We start from the raw sequence: 21,561 nt of genomic DNA on the forward strand, positions 1-21,561 counted from the left end.
GTCCTATTATCTCTGAGGTGGTTTAACCTGTTAGCTGTGGTATTGCTGCTTCAAGCCAAGCAGCTCCTGAGTCGTCATCCGTGGAATATCGAGGCTGCAGCAGTAGTTACCGTTCTCAGATATACAATCCCCTGCACCTACAGCCTGTAAGTCTGTGCACACCTCCACTCAGTGTGAACTACATTCCAAACATGATCAGAAATCTGATGGAACAGAGTCTTTACATCTCATGCATTGTAGTTTCACAGTCTTCTCTGCTTCGTTGTAGGATCATGGGCAGTGAAATGATGATGAGATGAGGTTAAATCCAATATCCTGGAGTCCCGCACATCTTGCTAATTTGGATGTTTTTCATGACAAACGTTCCATGGCGTGCAGAGATTCTTCATTCCACAGGCAACAACTGTCTCCAAACAAAGTTTAACATAGAGACAAACTCTTGACAATGGACATTTATGGCCTGCGCTCTAAAGCTGAACTTCTGACCTTAAATTAGATGTCAGTCGGTGGAGCTCTTCTTGTTAATTTCCCATGGGTGCATGAAACACGTTATCTTACCTCAGATAAGAGGTTGGCACGGTGGCTGAGTGGTTAGCACTGCTGCCTCATAGCACCAGGCACCCAGGTTCAACTCCACCCTCAGGCAACTGTCTGTGTGGAGTTTGCATATTCTCCCCATGTCTGTGTGGGTTTCCCTCCCACAGTCCAAAGATTTGCAGGTTAGGTGGATTGACCACACTAAATTTTCCAGGAATGTGCACCCTAGGTGGGTTAGCCATGGGAAATGCAGGCATAGAGTGGGGGGATGGTTCTGGTTGGGATGTTGTTTTGAGGGTCAGTGTGGGATAAATTGGCTGCATGCTTGCTGTAGGGATTCAGTGATGCCAAGAGAATCTTTACCTCCTTGTGGCCTGTCAGGATCAGGCATGCTACCTTTTGACCTGCATAGATTCTTCTCATCCTGCAGCTGTATGCCCCTCCCATTTCTACTTATGCCATGGTCAGAAAGATTCAGGCTATCCTATTCATCCTCTTCGCTCCTCAATATTGTAATTTACCAGTCAAATACTTCCAATCTAACTCATTGCTACTTCCCTCAGTCACTCCCTTATTAAGGTTCCAGATTCAATGTCTTTTTCAGGCCATTGTCTGAACTCTAGGTCCCCCGTACTCTACCACACACAACCTATCAAGAATTCACCCTCTTCTCCTAAGTGAGGATCCATGAAAACCAACAATTCCCTACCCAATGTCCTTCCAGTGCCAACAATCATTGCTGTTAGGGATCCAGTGCTCTGAAAGGACACCCTTATTTAAGAAGTGCCAAGGCCCAGCTCATTTCTTCCCATTCAACTAGTATTCTCAATCTCACACACATTTCCGGGAGTTTCCTGGTGTGAATGCTGTATGCAGGAACCAAAGGGAAGCTAGTTACTTTGATAAAGTGAACTCTGTTTGGTAAACACCACTTTCATGCAATATAGGTATTGGTTATCCCAGTGAATTCTTGCAAAATGGCCCTGATAAGTGCAAGACAAAAAGACCTTTGAAGTAATATGTACTTTTCTTCAACTACACCCAAGGTCTATGTAACCAAGCAAGAATGTGGTTTGAATCATTACTTTAATGTGACAGTTAAAGGAGAATGTTTTAAGTTATTGCTGGCTTGCTAGGTGATTACACATGGTTGCTTTTGAACCAGGTCATTGTGGTATGTGCATCTTGCCCTTAAGAGAGTATACCTTATAGGGTAATATTTATTCCAATGGTTGGTGATGTTCCTCAATGTTCATCATGTTCCATTTGTGGATACAAGCTCCAACTTAATCATTAGTAAACGTGTTCGCAAGCAATACTCCTTGGTCTGTGTGAATCTCTGCTAACGTTGACCATTTTGATTCATTGCATATCCAATTCCAGATTGTGGCACATCATTCTGTCATGCGATTTCTTTTCTGAAGTTGTAATTATGGAGGATTGTTGTGATGGTGGCTGCTGCTTTAAATCATTATAATGTTAATCCTTTCAATTCTCCTTAACCATCCTGCAGCCTTCTATGTTACATCTTACAGAAATTGGAGACATTTGTTCATACATCGATCAAGTTTGATGGGCAATGGGTACCACACCTTAAGATGAATGCATTGGCCTTTGAAGGAATACAACAGTGCTTTACAAGAATGTTACAGAGCTGCAAAGCTTCAGTTATGAGGAAACAAATGAGGCCTTTTTTCTCTAGAATTTAGAAGGTTAAGGGATGATTTGATTGAAGTTGCAAGATAATCCCAGAATTCTACGAAAAGATTGGGTAGATAAAGATAGACTATTTCCGCCATTTGGAGGTTCTAGAACTAGGGACACAGTCTAAGAATTAGAGCCAGACCATTCAAGAGAAATGTTAGGATGCATTTCTGCACACAAAGGGAAACAGAATCATCTAACATGTGGAACAAAGCCATTTGGCCCATCAAGTCTGCATTGACCCTCTGAAGAGCATCCCACACAGACCCAGACCTCTATCCCCTTAACACTGGAATCCCCATGGCTAATCCACCTAGCCTGCACATCCTTGCGCACTAGGGTCAATTTAACATGACTAATCCACCTAACCTGCAAATCTTTGGACAGTTGGAGAGAACTGGAGCACCTTCAGGGAACCTCACACAGACATGGGCAGAAAATGCAAACTCCATACAGTCACCCAAAGCTGGAATCAAACCCCGATCCCTGGTGCTGTGAGACAGCAGTGTTAAACACCGAGCCACAGTGCTCCCAGTAGATGCTTGGAACGCTCTTACACAAAAGGTAATGCATGCTGGATCAGTTGTTAACTTTCAGTCTGAGATGGATACATTTTTGTTCAGCAAAGGTATTAAGAGATATGGGCCAAAAGCAGGTGTGTGGAGTTGCATCCAAAGATCAGTCATGATCTCATTGAATGATGGAATATGTTCAAAGGGCTGAATAGCCAACTCCTGTTTCTATATTCTGGCATTTGATGGATTGCAGATATCAGTGATGGTTGTAAGACTTAAAGGTTGGGAGTCACAGATTAATGAAAGGGAGTCATGCTTACAAGATTTAGAATAATTTATTAAGTGTATTAGTTTGTTGACTGGTTCGCTGAGCTGGCTTGTTTTTGTTCAGACATTTCGTCACAATATTAGGTGACAGCATCAATGGAGCATCCAATGAAGCGATGTTATTCTACTTTGCTTGGAATTTATACTGTCTGGCCTGTTATGTTCTCAATGTGTTTATATATGGGGTCCAATTCTATGTTTGTTGATTGAAATATGGTTGGAGAACTATGCCTCTAGGATTTCCCAAATGTGTCCAGGTTTGGCTTGGGCTACTATAGTTACTTGGTCCCAGTTAAACTGATGGCCTTCATTGTCTCAGTGCAGATTAAGTAGATTATTAAGCAGCAACGACATCTCCCACCCAGTTATACTCTCTAACACCCTCTTCCACCAAGAAGAAGATAGTTTGAATGCATGTGTGAATAGAATCAAGAACATCTTCTTCCCCAGACTTTTGAACGAACCTCTCAAATATTGAAGTTGATCTTTCAGAGCACTTTCTCTGCAAGGTAACACTATATACTGCACTCTGTTCTGTTACCCTGATGCACTTTGTACGGTACAATCTGCCTGTATAGCACTCAAACCAACTCTCTTCACTGTATCTCAGTACAGGTGACAACAATAAATCAATCATATCCAAGTGTAGTTTCCATATGATGATCATTTGTTTACCCTATTTCTTTTTAGCTGGATTTATTACACTTCCAAATAGCATTGTTACTTTACATTTCTTTTTAGGTGTATGTATAAAGCCTCTCTATTATCACGAGATGGGTCAACTATTTCATTTATTCTTTTCTCTGTCGCAGTGAATGTATAGTAAATATACGTTACTATAACGTAATCCAGGATTGATTCTTACAGTAAAATATAAGTAAGTAATTGCCTTAAAGGTTGCAAAATTAGAGTTTACAACTCAAAGGTCTGGAGAACATTCACTAGAATTCTAAATTAAAGATTTTTATATGCTGAGAAATCTTAGATCAGCTGTTTTTGCTATAATATACCAAAGCAGGTTTTTTTTTTATTCTTGAGACACCTTTGCTATCTACAAATTTCTGGGAGTTATTTTAGGTCCAAGCCCATAGCTGGTAACAAAATCAGAGGTTGCTAGAGACATATAACTGCTCTGGCAGCTTTTATAAAGAGGTAGAACATTTAAGGTTCACTGTCGCTCTCCAGAGCTGAACTTACAACATTAACCCTGTTTCTCTATCCACAGCTGCTATCAGACTTGGTTAGTTTCTCCAGCAATTTCTGTTTTTATTTCAGAGTTCCAGCATCCACAATTAATTGTTGTAGTTTCTGTGGTTGGTATAGCTGATTAAGTTAAGACAATGATTTATAATCATACCTGGTTGATGGTTTAGATCAACAATAAGTTGGACTGAGTAAATTTGCTTTTGCACGAGGTAGGATCGTAGCAGTGCAGTTGGGGATTATTGTCTCTTGTCTGTCTACTTGCTGCCTTTTTCTCCTTTGCTCCATGTCTTGTTGAGTTGACTATGTTGCAAGGAAACACTCTCCCAGTATTCTTCATCTGGAGAAGGCTTCCTAGAATGTATCACTTTGAAAGTCTCTTTCCTGTCCAAACTCTTTTGACTCCTCTTAACAGTTAGAAAAACAAGTCCTCAGCAATAACAGGGCCATCCACATGATTTTCAACAAGCCATTTCTTCTTAAGCTGTTTGTAGCATTCAATACTTTTCATAAGATCTTCTAACATTATTACAGATTGAACTCCTATACAGCATCTACAAAATTACTTTAACTTTGGTTGTATCAACACAAAGTTCTCTCCTGTGACAACCAATAAGCCATATTTTTTGGCTACAGATAGATGCTGCTCCACTTTCATCACATTGTTGTTGAAAAATGTTCAGGTGTCTATGACAAACTCAAATTGAGTGTTCAACCATTCATCTGAAACTAATTGTTACAAGCTCATCTGCATTGCCATTTCACTTGCACTTCTCTCTGACTCAGATACCTGGCTTTTGAAGACTTCAGGCAGTGAGCGATACTTAAATGGCATGTGTATTAACTAAAAATATCCAGAATATGGATGTTCATGACATAATAAGGACATGAAGAATTAGGAAGATTTGCCAGACTGCAGTTGTTATTAGAGTAACAGAATTTAGTTTTTTGTCACGTTCTTAAATGAGTACAATAAAAAGTTTATTAGTCACCAGTTACAATGCCATCTTAGGCCCAAAGGTACCCAATGCTTAAGTACAAATTCTTAAGGAAAACAAATTTAGAAAAATAAAGAAATTAGAAGTTCAAGCATCATTGATTATAGGAATAAATTAGAAAAGAAAGAAATAAAAAGTTCAGAATAACAGTCCTTCCAACCCAGTCCATGCCGACACCTAGCCCCTGTCCATGATGGGCCTTGACTCCAGACTGCCCAGGGCTTCATCTCAAGGCTCTCAAGTGGGGAGACCACTCTGGGATCATCTCATTACTGACTGATCTCCTTGTTTAAGTTTTCAGGATGTAAGTAGTTCTGTACTGTGATATTTTTTCTTAGGTTTCATGAGGTCAATGTTATGCTACATGTGTCGACAATTTACACAGAGAAGTGAAGAAGGAGTCAGAACTAGATAAGTGCAGATATCTTGCAGTGTTGTACAGATGGATTTTGTTACAGCTAGGGAGATGCGAAGCCACAGAGGGATTGGAAAACAAGACCGAGAATTTTAATATTAACCTATTGCTTAAATGGAAGCCAATGCAGATTAATGAGCGTAGCATGAATGTAGCTTGCTGTGAGTAAAATGAAGTCAAGTTTATAGAGGATGGAACATAATTAGCCACTGGAAGAGTATAGAAGTGATCAAGATTTGAATTTAATTTAGGCATGACTGAGACAGCAGATGAGCTGAGGCAGGGGTGAAGTCAGGTCGTGGTACAGAGTTGACACTAGGTGATCTAAGTGATGGGCATGGATGTGTGGTCAAAGCTTACCTTAGTGTCCAACATGTCACCAAGATTGTCACCAGTCTAAGTCAGTATCAGACATTGCTGTGGAGCACAAGTGAGTTGGTTGTGAGAAATTTCTGCTCATCCAGTGCCAGATGCTGGCTAAGCAGTCTAATAATTTAGCAAATGTGGAAAATCACGAATGGTGAAGGTGGCAGAGTGAACATCATTATTCGTGCATTTGAAAAGTAAAGTTGTGCTTTTAGATGACAGGCAGGACAGGGCAAATGGAGGGTCAGTCATTAATTACTGGGATATTCACGATTATAAGCCCATAGCTGATCTGCTTTTCGGGATTGTGGTTTGACTCCTGCTTTGCACCATCTATATTTTTAATGACATGCTGCATTTCAGGAAACAATTGTATCAATCCGGACAGTTTTTGCTGTGTTTGCTGACACCAATCTATTAGTGATCAGGAAAGTGAATGCAAGTCAGTCAGTTGGCTACAAAGTAAAAAGCCTCAATGATTCAATTATTCTTTATCTGGAAGTTATTGGTTTTTGTTACTCTCAGTTCTATTGGTAAGGTACTTTGGGCTTTGTTAGTACATATTTTTCAAATGCCAGTCACAGTAGCTACAGGCAATCAGACTCTCATAAAGAGTTGCTTCTCACAGGAGTTAAGGTGGTTGTATTCCATTGGCTGGAGATAGTTGGTTGTCACTGTGATAGTAGGTCCCCATGCTCATAGCTCCATCGCCACTATTTCCAACATCCACTCGTCCTTGGTCTGCCATTGATGATCACCCACAAAACACTGAAAGTAATTTGCTTGTTATTGTGTTTAATGAAGGGAAAAGCCTGGGTGCTGTGTATACAATTGATCGAGTGAACCTCAATTTCCCTTCTCAAGTTATACCCAGGCTAGGCAAAAAGTTTTACCAAACAACATGCATGAGAGAATTCATACCTGACTATATCAAGGAATAAATTGATTGAAGAAGGGAATATTGTTGCATCAGTTTTTATTAACATTTAGTGTCAGACTTCTTTAATAGATCAGCTCCAGCTCACTCACTCATGGATTAGGCAGATCATTCTACTTAGTCCCAAAAGCAGCCTTCGATACGTGCTGGACATTGTCTGTAAGATCATCCAACACTGCATTCAACAGATGGTAAATCTGAAGAGATGATAGTGTTGCTCCAAAAAGAGAGCCCTAATAGCTGGTATGGAGTAATAGAGGATGCCAGCTGCTAAAATGGAACCAGAAGTGACACATTCGCTATATTGCCAAGTAAGTCACTCGTTATTCCATCCCCAACCAAGGGAGATTTCACTACTGCTTTCAGATCTCCCACATGTTTCCCTGCATTTTTGGCCAGGCTTTGAAGAGAGGCATCACGCGGCCCCAGACATTTACAGAAATGGTGTGTAGTTCATGCAACCAGTATGGCAATGTTACAACAAAAAGATAGTGCATGAATTGGCACTAAATCTACTGTCCCAGAAAGTATTGCCAACATCCAGACACGTTTCCTCCGCTCTTCCGTTTTCTTCTCTACAATCTCCAAATTTAAATTTGCAAGTGCCAGTATGTGCGCACTTTTCTTTATATTTGTAAGATCACTTTCAAGAGCTCTATTGAATGGACTAAAATTGTACAGATTCAGCTCAAAATTTGAAGTCAGGAACACTCTGGGTGATGGCATCCCTGCTTTGTACAACTTCCTGGCATACTCATTCCTGATCTTTTCTAGCTCAGCTTTCTGATTACCATACCTCCCTTGCTTTCACAAAGCACAACAGCCATTGTCAATTTTAGATTGAATGATGTAGAATTTCTTCCACAGCTCTTTAATCTCTTTGGCAAGTTTTACATCATTTTCTCTGAGTCAGCAATCTAAGATAATAATGAAGAAATCATATTTTGGAAATGCATTTCCATCAGATATTTAATGTGCTGGGAACTTTGTTGATCTAATTCCTGGAAGCTCCTAAAAACAAACATTGGGCAGTTCGGGTGTGGTTATGAGGATGGCTTCATTGTAGTTTCTGTGGCCCCAGTTTTAGTTGCTCCTTCATCGTCATCCTGAAGTCCTCTCACCACATTAATGTAGGTGGATTTTCCTAAGATCATGTCTCCTGTCACTGCATTGTTCAGCTCTGTATTGCCCAGACCATCCAGCTTCTTCTGTTTCAGTGGCATCACAATATCCAGACCATTTTTTCCAGAATCATTCCCAAGTTTGTTGAGCTCTTGCTGTCTGATACAGGAAGAATTTGGAAATTAACCCGTTTGGGCGCTGTAAGGAAAAGTTTTATGATATTTTGTAACAGACAGAAATATCTTGCATTTATACAATACATGAACATTCTCAGAGCAGAATTATAAATAAAGGGCGCTCACTATTAAATGTTGGTGTTGGTGAACTGAATGTCAGATGCTGGAGTGAGTTGGATCTCAGGGTACAAAGGGATTAGATACCAAATATCAGACAAGTTGGATGTGAGGATCAGTGGTCATTTGATTTGGAGCTCAGCCTCTTTCAGCAAATAGAATTATTTGTCAGAATCAAAATCCTGCATCTCTCAGTAGCCTTTTTTATGATAATAAAATGTGAGGCTGGATGAACACAGCAGGCCAAGCAGCATCTTAGGAGCACAAAAGCTGACCTTTTGGGCCTAGACCCTTTCTGATGATGGGTCTAGGCCAAAAACATTAGCTTTTGTGCTCCTCAGATGCTGCTTGGCCTGCTGTGTTCATCCAGCTCCACATTTTGTTATAATGAGTCCACAGTCTGGTTTACATCTACCAGATATTAATTGCTAGTGTGCTCAATGAGTAAAGATATAAAACAGTGATCGTGAATCAGCAGTTTCCTCATACCAGACCAGCTCAACTCAGTTTATTGTCCCTTCTTCTGGATTCCCTCACCGAGACCAAACTCTATATCTGCATAATCAAACCCTTTATCTTCTCTTTATAAACACCACAATTAAATCACCCTCAGTCTTTGAAACTCAAGAAAATGTAAACTACATTGACATAATCTGACCTCATAATTTGACTTTTTAATCCCTGATAATGACCTTGATGAATCTGTGCTCCATGTTGTACTTCAGGTGGGATCTAAACAAGGCTCTTATATCTTCCTCATTTTCAAATTTCAATCATTGGAAATAAAGACCATAAATCCAGCAGCCCTTTTCTTTGTTTTGTATGGCTGCACTAGGTTCTGGAGATATTGTGGATGAAAACATCAAAGGCCTCTGGTTTGTCACATCTCTGCGCCTCTCACTTTGCTTTCTTTCTTTTTGTATACAGAGTGCATGATACCACCTAGTTCCCACCATTCACATTATCTGCTTCTTTTATCTGGCTTTACCAAACAATTTGTGTCAACTGAATGCTCAGGAGATCAAAGAATCTTAAATTTAAATCAAACATAAGGATAATTTTATGTTCTATTTCTTGCCCTTACCTAATGTGTATCCTGTAGAGAGTCTGCTGCTGCTAATGAATCAACTCCTCAATCGAGTGATAATCCTGCTGTTGCTGATGAAAACAACTGCCCTGTTTGAATTGTTTGACAACATACCTTCTCATGAATGTAACATCTATTAGCTGTCTAATGGATAGAAGTTGTCATCAGGGGGATGAGCAGAAAACATTCGCAAAAAAATACAATGTTCAGGACTTCATGCTTATTCAGCCTTCAACTTTCCCATTACAATAGTACTATGAGTTTTTTAAAAAATTCATTCACAGGGTGATGGCATTGTTGACTAAGGCACCATTTATTACCCATCCCTAATTACCCAGGCAGTTAAAAATTAACCATATTTCGGTGGGTCTGCAGTCACGTGTAGGCCAGAATAGGTGAGGAAGGCAGATTTCTTTCTCTGAAGGACATTAGAGAACCGGATAGGTTTTCCAAAAATTGACAAATGATTCATGGTCATCATCAGACTCTATCTCAAATTCCCATTTAATGAATTCAAACTCCTCGGATTTGAACCCAGGTCCCCAGAACAATCCTGGGTCTCTAGATTAACAGTCTAGTGATAACACCACTGGGCTGTCACCTCCTGATATGCCAGACATACTCTGTGCTTTATTCACATAGCTTGTCTATAGAATAAGAAAGATTAGAATTGTTCCTAGAGATGATTACTCCTTAAATTACTCAAACAACTTTGAAATTTACACTTCAACCTTACCTTAGCTGTTATGATAGCCATGGTTCTGTTACCACACGCTCCCACACATGAGAATGCACCAGGTAATTATGACTAACTGCTAAATTTTGTTTACATTTTAAACAGGGCAAGTTGATTTGAATTGGTCAGAGCCCTTAGAAAGAAACTACAGAATGCCTGTCGCTTATTTTGTTGGAAAAAGCATAAGTGCGTATACATGTTCTTTCTATCCACAAAGGGCAGGGCCCTGCGGTTAGTACATGTAATTCCCAATACATGCTAGAGTGTCAAACTGTAAAATCAACTGACTTTTCTTAGTTGACTCTCGGTGTCATTCTTCACGTGTTTAAGATCATATAGCAAGTGTTGTCCAATTGCAGAATCACACCTAATGATGGACACTGTTGTGAGTTTTTCCGGTTGTTTCTAATTAATATCCTGCTTACTGTGAAAGGCTAACAGGAAATGCTGTTTGATAGTGGTATGTTTACTTGTAGATCAAAGTCCAAATGGCTGGGGTGAGGAACTGTAGAGTTTCTCCAAGTTGGGAATACAGCAACAAGGTGAGATTGCACTTCTTGGTGATGTTAATAGACAGAGGACAAGTTTGCTTTAATATGAATTCAAGGGCCCTCAGAAGCTGGTCAGTGTTGAAGCTGACAGTTCTTTCCCTGGAACCTGGTGCTTTCTTTGCCAGTGGCAACACATGCAAAATTTCAGCATGTGTGATTAAAATTCTCCAAATTTCTCGAGAGTTTCAATCACATGTCATTAGTCATCAACAGACAATGGGTGACCGTTAACAAGCTACTTAAATTCTAACCCCGTTAGCTCCATTAACACATCTTTTACCATAAGGCCATGAGAAATAAGAATGGGAGAAGGCTGTTCAGCTCTCAAACCCGCTACATCATTCAATAGGACCATGGCTATTCCTCACATACACTTCTCCATAACCTTTGATTCCTCTGATCAAGAATCTATCTTAGCCTTAAATACACACAAAAATTCTGCCCCAAACATCTGTGGCAAGGAGCTGCTAAAACTCACAACCCTCTGAGAAAACTAAATAAATCTGCATCTCAGTCTTAATTTGGCACCCTGAATCTATGCCCTCTGGTCCTAGTCTCTCCCATGAAGGGAAACATCATTTCAGCATTTAACCTGTCAAGCCCCTTAAGAATCTTATATGTCTCAATAAAGTTACCTCTCATTCGTCGAAACTCCAGAGACCAGAGTTCCAACTTGTTTAGCCTTTGCTGTTACAATTATCCCTCCATAACAGGAATCATCCTAATTAACCTTTTCTGAACTAATTCCGATGAAATAATATTTTTCTTTAAATGAGAGAATCAAAATTGTTGTCAGTATTCCAGACAGGAACTGACCAGAGCCTTGTACAGTTGCAATAAGACTTTCCTACTCTTAGACTTCGAACCACTTGAAATAAGGGCCACCATTCCAATAGCCTTCCTGATTTCCTGCTGCATGTGTGCTAGCTTTCTATATTTTGCAGACAAGTACCACAAGGCCCTTTGTGTAGCAGCGTTCTGCAGTTTTTCTCCCTTTACATAATATTCTGTTTTTTTTGTTCTCCCTTTCAAAATGAACAAATTCACATTTGCCCCCCTTACTCCGTTTGCCAATTTACTTAAACTTTCAATATCTCTGCAAACTGTTTGCACCCCTCTGCCTTGTGTCATCTGCAAATTTGGCCACTGTGCATCCATTTCCTTCCTCCAAATATGTATATATTATAAATAGCTGTAATCCCAGCAGTGTTTCTTATGGAACCCCAATGGTCACTGGAAGGGGACAGTTTAGAGGCATCTTTTCAGGAACTAAGCTGAAACTCTTCAGAGCCATCCTGATGGGGAAACAGTTGTGAAAAAGGATCAGGCATCTATGGTGACGAGGCAGTGACAAAAGCTAGAAAACTGGAAAATGTGGGAACGATTTAAAGTGTCAGAATAATCACGAATTCAAGTGGGAAGAGTCTAAATAAGAGGGGAGAAATAACATCAACAGAGGAAGAAACAGGTTCAGTGAAACTATAGGTCTGAGAGGCCAGTTCTGTTTGTGGATTTTGGGTAGGAGGTAGAAATGGGTTGTACAGGGTGGAGGGACTATGAAGTGTAAAATTGTGGAGGGGAGATCTCCAGAGGAGATGAGGCCAGTGACAGTGCCGGAAACTGTAGCTTATTGTTAATGTGAATAGGAAATGGACAGTTACAAGATACATAGTTGCTTTTGACCTCTGGAGGCACAATGAATTCCAAAATAGTAGAAACTGCTGATGCTGGAGAATCTGAGATAACAATGTGTAGAGGTGGCCCGAAACGTGAGCTTTTCTGCTCCTCTGATGCTGCTTGACCTGCTGTGTTCATCCAGCTCCACATCGTGTTACTGCAAATTCCAAAATGTGCCTTATTACCGGATCAAGGGAGCAAGAATTTGAGGTCTCTCTCATTTGATGTTTTGTGAGATGCTCACACAATGATAGGTGAAGAATTTGACAAGTGAAACATCCAGCCACCTCTCTCTGAAGTTCATTGGCAGAAGCTTTGGGAATTTTAGCCAATTTGTAAATCATTTGATCTGAGGATCTAACACACAAATCAGTAAAAGTCAGTGGACAGAAGCAGAAAACTGGCGAATGAAATTGTATCAGGGATAATGGGAACTGCAGATGCTGGAGAATCCAAGATAACAAAGCGTGTAGCTGGATGAACACAGCAGGCCAAGCAGCATCTCAGGAGCACAAAAGCTGATGTTTCGGGCCTAGACCCTTCATCAGAGAGGGGGATGGGGAGAGGGAACTGGAATAAATAGGGAGGGATGGGGAGGCGGACCGAAGATGGAGAGAAAACAAGATAGGTAGAGAGGAGAGTATAGGTGAGGAGGTAGGGAGGGAATAGGTCAGTCCAGGGAAGATGGACAGGTCAAGGAGGTGGGATGAGGTGGTAGGTAGGAAATGGAGGTGCGGCTTGAGGTGGGAGGAAGGGCTGGGTGAAAGGAAGAACAGGTTAGGGAAGCAGAGACAGGCTGGGCTGGTTTTGGGATGCAGTGGGGGGAGGGGACGAGCTGGGCTGGTTTTGAGATGCAGTGGGGGAGGGGAAGAACTGGGCTGGTTTTGGGATGCAGTAGGGGAAGGGGAGATTTTGAAGCTTGTGAAAAATCCACATTGATACCATTGGGCTGCAGGGTTCACAAGCGGAATATCAGTTGCTGTTCTTGCAACCTTTGGGTGGCATCATTGTGGCACTTCGGGAGGCCCATGATGGACATGTCGTCTGAGGAATGGGAGGGAGCGTTGAAATGGTTTGTGACTGGAGGTGCAGTTGTTTATTGCGAACCGAGCGGAGGTGTTCTGCAAAACGGCCCCCAAGCCTCCGCTTGGTTTCCCCAATGTAGATGAAGCCACACCGGGTGCAATGGATACAATATATCACATTGGCAGAAGTGCACTTGAACATCTGCTCGATATGGGAGGTCATCATGGGGCCTGGGATAGGGATGAGGGAGGAGGTGTGGGGGCAAGTGTAGCACTTCCTGCGGTGTGGGGTGTGCTGGGGTTGGAGGGGAGTGTGGAGCGGGCAAGGAAGTCGCGGACAGAGTGGTCTCTCCGGAAGGCAGACAAGGGTAGGGATGGAAAAATAGCTTGGGTGGTGGGGTCGGATTGTAGATGCCGGAAGTGTCGGAGGATGATACGTTGTATCCGGAGGTTAGTGGGGTGGTATGTGAGAACGAGGGGGATCCTCTGGGGGCGGTTGTGGCGGGGGTGGGGTGTGAAGGATGTGTTGCGGGAAATGTGGGAAACACGGCCAAGGGCGTTCTCGACCACTGCGGGGGGAAAGTTGCGGTCCTTGAAAAACGTTGGACATCTGGGTTGTGAGGGAGTGGAATGCCTCATCCTGGGAGCAGATGCAGCGGAGGCGGAGGAATTGGGAATAGGGGATGGAATTTTTGCAGGAGGGTGGGTGGGAGGAGGTGCATTCTAGCTAGCTGTGGGTGTCAGTGGGCTTGAAATGGACATCAGTTTCTAGCTGGTTACCTGAGATGGAGACTGAGAGGTCCAGGAAGGTGAGGGATGTGTTGGAGATGGCCCAGGTGAACTTGGGGTGGAAGGTGTTGGTGAAGTGGATGAACTGTTCGAGCTCCTCTGGGGAGCAAGAGGCGGCACTGATACAGTCATCAATGTAACAGAGGAAGAGGTGGGGTTTGGGGCCTGTGTAGGTGCGGAAGAGGGACTGTTCCACGTAACCTACAAAGAGGCAGGCATAGCTTGGGCCCATGCAGGTACCCATGGCCACCCTCCTCGCCTGTAGGAAGTGGGAAGAATCGAAAGAGAAGTTGTTGAGGGTGAGGATGAGTTCAGCTAGGTTGATGAGGGTGTTGGTGGAGGGTGATTGGTCGGGCCTGTGGGACAGGAAGAAGCGGAGGGCCTTGAGGCCATCTGCATGAGGAATACAGGTGTATAGGGACTGGACGTCCATGGTGAAAATGAGGTGTTGGGAGCCAGGGAATTGGAAGTCCTGGAGGAGGTGGAGGGTGTGGGTGGTGTCATGGACGTAGGTTGGGAGTTCCTGGACCAAAGGAGAGAAAATGGAGTCCAGATAGGTGGAGATGAGTTTGGTGGGGCAGGAACAGGCTGAGACAATGGGTCGGCCAGGGCAGGCAGGTTTGTGGATTTTGGGAAGGTGATAGAAACGGGCCGTGCGGGGTTGGGGAACACACCCCTACACACCTGTATTCCTCATGCAGATGGCCTCAAGGCCCTCCACTTCTTCCTGTACCGCAGGCCTAAACAATCCCCCTCCACAGACACCCTCATCCGCCCAGCCAAACTCGTCCTCACCCTCAACAACTTCTCTTTCGATTCCTCCCACTTCCTACAGACAAAGGGGAGACCATGGGCACCCGCATGGGCTCCAAGCTATGCCTGCCTCTTTGTAGGTTACGTGGAACAGTCCCTCTTCCGTACCTACACAGGCCCCAAACCCCACCTCTTCCTCCGTTACATTGATGACTGTATAGGTGCCGCCTCTTGCTCCCCAGAGGAGCTCGAACAGTTCATCCACTTCACCAACAACTTCCACCCTAACCTCAAGTTCACCTGGGCCATCTCCAACACATCCCTCTCCTTTCTGGGCCTCTCAGTCTCCATCTCAGGTAACCAGCTGGAAACTTATGCCCAATTCAAGCCCACCATCCCACAGCTACCTAGATTACACCTCCTCCCACCTAGCCTCCTGCAAAAATTCCATCCCCTGTTCCCAATTCCTCCACCTCCGCCGCATCTGCTCCCAAGATGAGGCATTCCACTCCCGCACATCCCAGATGTCCACGTTCTTCAAGGACCGCAACTTTCCCCCCTCAGTGGTCGAGAACGCCCTTGACTGCATTTCCCGCAACACATCCCTCACAACCCACCCCCGCCACAACCGCCCCCAGAGAATCCCCCTCGTTCTCACATACCACCCCACCAATCTCCGGATACAACGTATCATCCTCCGACACTTCCGGCATCTACAATCCGATCCCACCACCCAAGCTATTTTTCCATCCCCACCCTTGTCTGTCTTCCGGAGAGACCACTCTCTCCGCAACTCCCTTGCCCACTGCACACTGCCCTCCAACTCCACCACACCCGGCACCTTTCCCTGCAACCGCAGGAAGTACTACACTTGCCCCCACACCTCCTCCCTCACCCCCATCCCAGGCCCCAAGATGACCTTCCATATCGAGCAGATGTTCACCTGCACATCTGCCAATTTGGTATATTGTATCCATTGTACCCGGTGTGGCTTCCTCTACATTGGGGAAACCAAGCAGTGGCTTGGGGACGACTCTGCAGGACACCTCGCTCGGTTCGCAACAAACAACTGCACCTCCCAGTCGCGAACCATTTTAACTCCCCCTCCCATTCCTCAGGCGACATGTCCATCATGGGCCTCCCGAAGTGCCACAATGATGCCACCCAAAGGTTGCAAGAACAGCAACTCATATTCCGCTTGGGAACCCTGCAGCCCAATGGTATCAATGTGGACTTCACAGGCTCCAAAATTTCCCCTTCCCCTACTGCATCCCAAAACCAGCCCAGTTCTTCCCCTCCCCCCACTGCATCCCAAAACCAGCCCAGCTCGTCCCCTCCCCCCACTGCATCCCAAAACCAGCCCAGCCTGTCTCTGCTTCCCCAACCTGTTCTTCCTCTCATCCATCCCTTCCTCCTACCTCAAGCCGCACCTCCATTTTCTACCTATCACCTCATCCCGCCTCCTTCACATGCCCATCTTCCCTGGACTGACCTCTCCCCTCCCTACCTCCTCACCCATACTCTCCTCTCTACCTATCTTGTTTTCTCTCCATCTTCAGTCCGCCTCCCCATCCCTCCCTATTTATTCCAGTTCCCTCTTCCCATCCCCCTCTCTGATGAAGGGTCTCAACCTGAAACGTCAGCTTTTGTGCTCCTGAGATGCTGCTTGGCCTGCTGTGTTCATCCAGCTGCACACTTTGTTAACTGGCGAATGAAACATTGGTTTTCCATTACCAGAAAAGACATTTTTGCTTCCAGCAGAGCCTTTTTACCTGTTGTGGCAATGCTTCTATTAGCTTCAACATTTTCAGGAACAGGGAATGAATATCATGATATTAAAGAATGCAACAGATGGTATTGCATAAAAATTACACACAAACATTAGCTTTCTCTGATATCTATGAAGCAGGGTTCATACTAAGCTTTTTACAACAGAGGAGCAGTGAGCAGCTAGCTTCAAATGGTGATGTTTCAAGACATCCTGAGTAAAGGCAGAGTTTGAGACTTTTATATCTTCAGGTCACATGCTATGATGCAAAGATGATATTCTGAGCATGTCTCTTAGTATACTTACATACTTATGACCATGAGATATAACACAATACATTACATACTTGCTCAGTATTTATCATTATAGTGTGAACACACTGTAAATCACTTACTCTACAGGGGAAACATCAGAATTACCAAGAGTTGGCATTTCTGTGATCCAACCATTTTGCTCACTCTTCTATAGATCTCTCAGTAAAATGGAAGAGGCTGTATCTCATAATGCTGGTGGATTTTCAGTGCCATTATTTACAAATATTCTGTAAGATGTTTATATCTCAGATGCAGCAAGACATATTGCACAGTTCTGTAGAATTGGACCTGTTTCTATATCTTTCTCCTTTGTGTTGTTCTAAGTATGGACCCCAATCAGGAGCTGAAGTGCAAGCAGCAGAAATTTTCTGTGAAAGGAAAAGTGAAACATTTAATCATGCCTTCTGGATTTTTACCTACCATTAATACCCAAATACAAGAAAAACCCAATTTTAATCAGTGACCTGCTTCTTGTTTCAACAATGTCAAATTGTAAACCAAATTCAATTCATTCCAATACTTAATAATGGGGGAGAAATCTCACTCATTGAGGCATCAAGCATTTGTTATAAACCAGAGGTACAGATTAGTTTGGACTAATTTATCATCCTTACTGGAGCCAAAAAGATGAAAATAAAATTAAAAGCAGAAGCTAGGTCAGACAGAGAGACAGAGACAGAGAGACAGACAGAGAGAGAGAGACGGACAGAGAGAGACACAGAAAGACAGAGACAGAGAGACACAGTGTAGTACAATTCAAAGCATTTCCAAAATTATAGAGTCTATCTTGGGCATAGCAGCAAGTGTGAAGAAGAAAGCAGTAAATCTCATAGGCTATAATTAACCAACGATGTTAGTGAGCTGCAAGCATACATTACTACAGGAGATCATGCCAACTGGCGCCTGGCTCAAACAAGGTCAAGAATGGATCTTTAACGTTCCTGATTAACAAGTAGGCATGAAGAGTAGAGTAGGAATAAAAGAACAGGGCAGTGTCAGTGTTGCTCAAGAACAACACTCTAGTTCTGGAGAGCTATACCAGACTCAAAGCACGCTCTGTTTCTCTCTCCACAGATGCTGCCTGAGCTCCTCCAACATTCTCTAGTTTTATATTTCCAGCATCCACAGTGTTTTACATTTACTGGGTGTGCCATGTGGTTCTGGGACCCTTATTTCCTGAATCTTTTCAATTAATGAACACATGCAGGAAAAGATAGAGTGTTGGGAATTCAAGTTTCAGATCAAGAGAAGAGGAGATTCCTGCCTAATCTTTACAAAATGCAACAAAATTGGAATTGTAATATTAGGCAAATTTAATTTTCTGAATACAGATGGGGGAAAACATGCTTCTGATAAGGAAGGAGCAGAAGTTCTAACATGTGCACAGAATAGTTTATTGTAACTCAGAAGGAAGCTGTTATTGGATTTGGTCCCAGAAAATGAGGGATTGCAATTGTGTTGAATTACTACCAGGGATCAAACAGCAACAGTGACTACAATGTAACTTGGTTTCTATGACATTATTTTCTGCGTAGCTGTTCATAAATGCAAAAATGCTCCATAAGAGATCATCTCAGTGATTTAAAAAGGGACCTGATGTTGACCCTACAGTAATGATCTTATCAAATGCCAGAACAGGCTCAAGAGACAAAATGGGCTACTCCTAACTTAGATGTTTGAATATTCATAAAGGAATCACGCATCAATGTGGCATTCAGAAAGGAGATAGTTCAGATGCAGATAAAGAATATTCTTTAGGGGAAAAAAAAATCAAAGTTTATGCACCATGAATGAGCACAAATGAAGCTTATGACAATGTCCAGGGGTAGAGTCACGGAAAATTATAATGGCTATTTGACAGAACTAAATTTAATATGGGAGGAGAAGAGCGGTTATGAGAGATTGACAAACAGTAAATTGAAAGTGAAAAACACAGGGTGGGGTTTCTGTTCCCAGGTCAGGATCTGACATGGCAATTATATCCCAAGACCCAACCCCATGTTGGGGTGTCCTTGGCACAGCCGCAATGTTTAGAAAGCTTTTGAATTCATGAGCTGGAGAGGGAGCTCATCGTCCTATTACAGTGGTCATGGGGTGATGAAGTGGTGGCTGGGGGTAATCTTGAAATCTGAGAGTCAATGCAGAACTCTCAAGCACTGACATATTACAGACCCACCTATTGATGTGGGCTGGGCAAATTCTTCATGCAGAGAGACAGAGATAGGCTTCAACATCGAGACAATCTCTGCAGCAAAGTTCAGATTCTTAAAAAAATGGCCATAGATGGCTTACAAGTGTATGGAGGGGCCACATTCCTCAAGAGAGGGAGGTAGTGGCCACAATTGTGACCTAGCAATGCGACAGGTCCAGGTGAAGGAGTCACTCACAGGCTTATTTGTGGCCCTATCTGCCTTTTCTATGAAGCCTGAATCAGGAGAACTGTGTAACAGTGCTGGTCACCATAGTTACATTAAGATGCTAATGCACTGGAAGCAGTTCAGAGAAGGCTGGAATGAGTGGATTGTTTTTGGAGGAAAGACTAGACTCGGTGGATGGGGAAAAATGTTTCCCCCTGTTGGAAAATCCAGAACTAAGGGTCACAGTTTAAAACTAAGGAATCACACATTTATAACAGATGTTAAAACATTTTTTTCAATCTCAGAGCATTCAATGTTTTTGGATCTACTTCCTCAAAAGGCAATAGGTGCAGAATCATTCAGTTTTTTTTAAGGCAGAGGTAGACAGATTCTTGATTATGAAGTGAAGAAAGATTATTGGGGTTATGCAGGGATACGGACTTGTGGCTAAATTCAGATCAACCAGGATCCTATTGAATGGTACAGCAGGATTGAGGAGCTGGCTGGCCTACTCTTGCTCCTCGTTCTTATGCTCAGAAACATTGAAGCTTAAAAACCAATAACATTTCTCAGACCAGTTCAGGATTACTATGGATGAGGTTGCAGGTTTTTTCATAGGTTCATTCATAGAATCCCTGCAGCATCCCACTGAGACACACCTATCTAATCTACAGATCCCTGAACACTGGGGGACAATTTAGCATAGCCAATTTAGCTTTGGACCACGGGAAGAAACCAGAACACCCGCAGTAAACCAATGTAGACCCAGGGAGCATGAGCAAACTCCACATAGACGGTCACCCAACGGTGGAACCAAACACGGGTCCCAGACACTGTGAGGGAGCAGTGCTAATCACTGAGCCACTGTGAGGAATGGAGGAGCTGTATAAATTGAGCAGGAAGGCACAGGGGTGCAGAACATTTCACCTCCTGATCCTGTGCACTGCTACTGATCCAGGAGCTCCTTTAGTCCCAGCAGAGATCACCAGCCCCAGTGGTTCCGTTGGGTCTGAACAGCTGTTGGACATCTTATTAAAAACAGGTCTTTGAGGTGGGGCCCCTTCATCTTCAAAGGAGCAGAAGCCATGACAACAGATAGTTGATGCTAGACAAGTATTGAACTTTATTGAGGCTTCCAGAAATAGTCTAGATGGCTGGACAGTGGAACTCAACAAAACTGGTCAAGATGGTCTTCCTTGGTAATATTACTGACATGTTAGAAAAACAGAATAAGATTGCCCCGCCTCCCTAACCTGTCCTTCCTCCCATCTATCCCCTCCTCCCACCTCAAACCCCACTACCCATCACTACCTACCAGCCTCATCCTGCCCACTTGACCTGTCCATCCTCCCTGGACTGACCTATCTTCCCCCTCCTGCCTCCAAACACCCCACCTACACTCACCTTTATTGGCTCCACCCCCAGCTCTTTGACCTGTCTCCTCTCCACCTAACTTTGCTTTATCCATCTTCTATCCACCTACCCCTTTCTCGCTATTTATTTCAGAATCCCCTTCCCCTCCCCCATTTCTGAAGAAGGGTATAGACCTGAAACATGAGCTTTCCTGCTCCTCTGATGCTGCTTGGCCTGCTGTGTTCATCCAGCTCGACATCTTGTTATTTCAGATCCTCCAGCATCTGTAGTTCCTACTATCTCTAAGATTGTCCACTGTCTTGTACCTGGACATTGGAATTACTGGTTAGTTATTAATCTGGCATTGTTCTGCCACTTCATTATTATTTATAGAATTAAAAAGTCATTGGCCAACATTTTAAAGGGGCGATGAAAAGAAGTCTTTTTTTGACTTAGACAGTTTAAGATCTGTAACGCACTACCCAAAATGTGCGGTGTAAGCTGATTCCATGGATACCTTTATGAATTAGGTGTTTGAAAATGGGGAACTTACAGGTTTATAGACAAGAGAAAGAATTGATTTTGCCCTTTGCCATCCAACAAAGCAATTTACATCCAAAGAACTTTAAGTGCAGCTGCAGGAGTCATGTAGAAGAAAAATCTGTCAACCAAGGGATACCTATTGACTGAGATTACATGGAGAGACCCTGCTGTTCTTCAAAGTCATGCAATGG

The 21,561-nt window shown here is 43.1% G+C and overlaps 1 protein-coding gene and 1 pseudogene across 3 annotated transcripts in view; both read right to left on the minus strand.

Annotated features, from left to right (window-relative positions):
• Positions 1–7,115: 7,115 nt before the first annotated feature.
• On the minus strand, positions 7,116–8,303 carry LOC132210555 (interferon-inducible GTPase 5-like; annotated as a pseudogene).
• LOC125458626 (sodium- and chloride-dependent neutral and basic amino acid transporter B(0+)-like) overlaps positions 7,875–21,561 on the minus strand; it is a 53,650-nt gene continuing 39,963 nt past the window's right edge. For 2 of the 3 annotated variants that reach the window (XM_059651514.1, XM_059651513.1), the window contains 2 exons: positions 17,198–17,485; positions 7,875–8,322 (listed from right to left, as the gene is read on the minus strand). The gene's annotated coding sequence lies outside the window, so the exon portion shown is untranslated. The remainder of the gene's footprint in view (positions 8,323–17,197; positions 17,486–21,561) is intronic. The other variant, XM_059651515.1, reaches the window with a different exon arrangement.

Source organism: Stegostoma tigrinum, chromosome 15 (genome assembly GCF_030684315.1).
Source record: "Stegostoma tigrinum isolate sSteTig4 chromosome 15, sSteTig4.hap1, whole genome shotgun sequence".
NCBI lineage: Eukaryota > Metazoa > Chordata > Chondrichthyes > Orectolobiformes > Stegostomatidae > Stegostoma > Stegostoma tigrinum.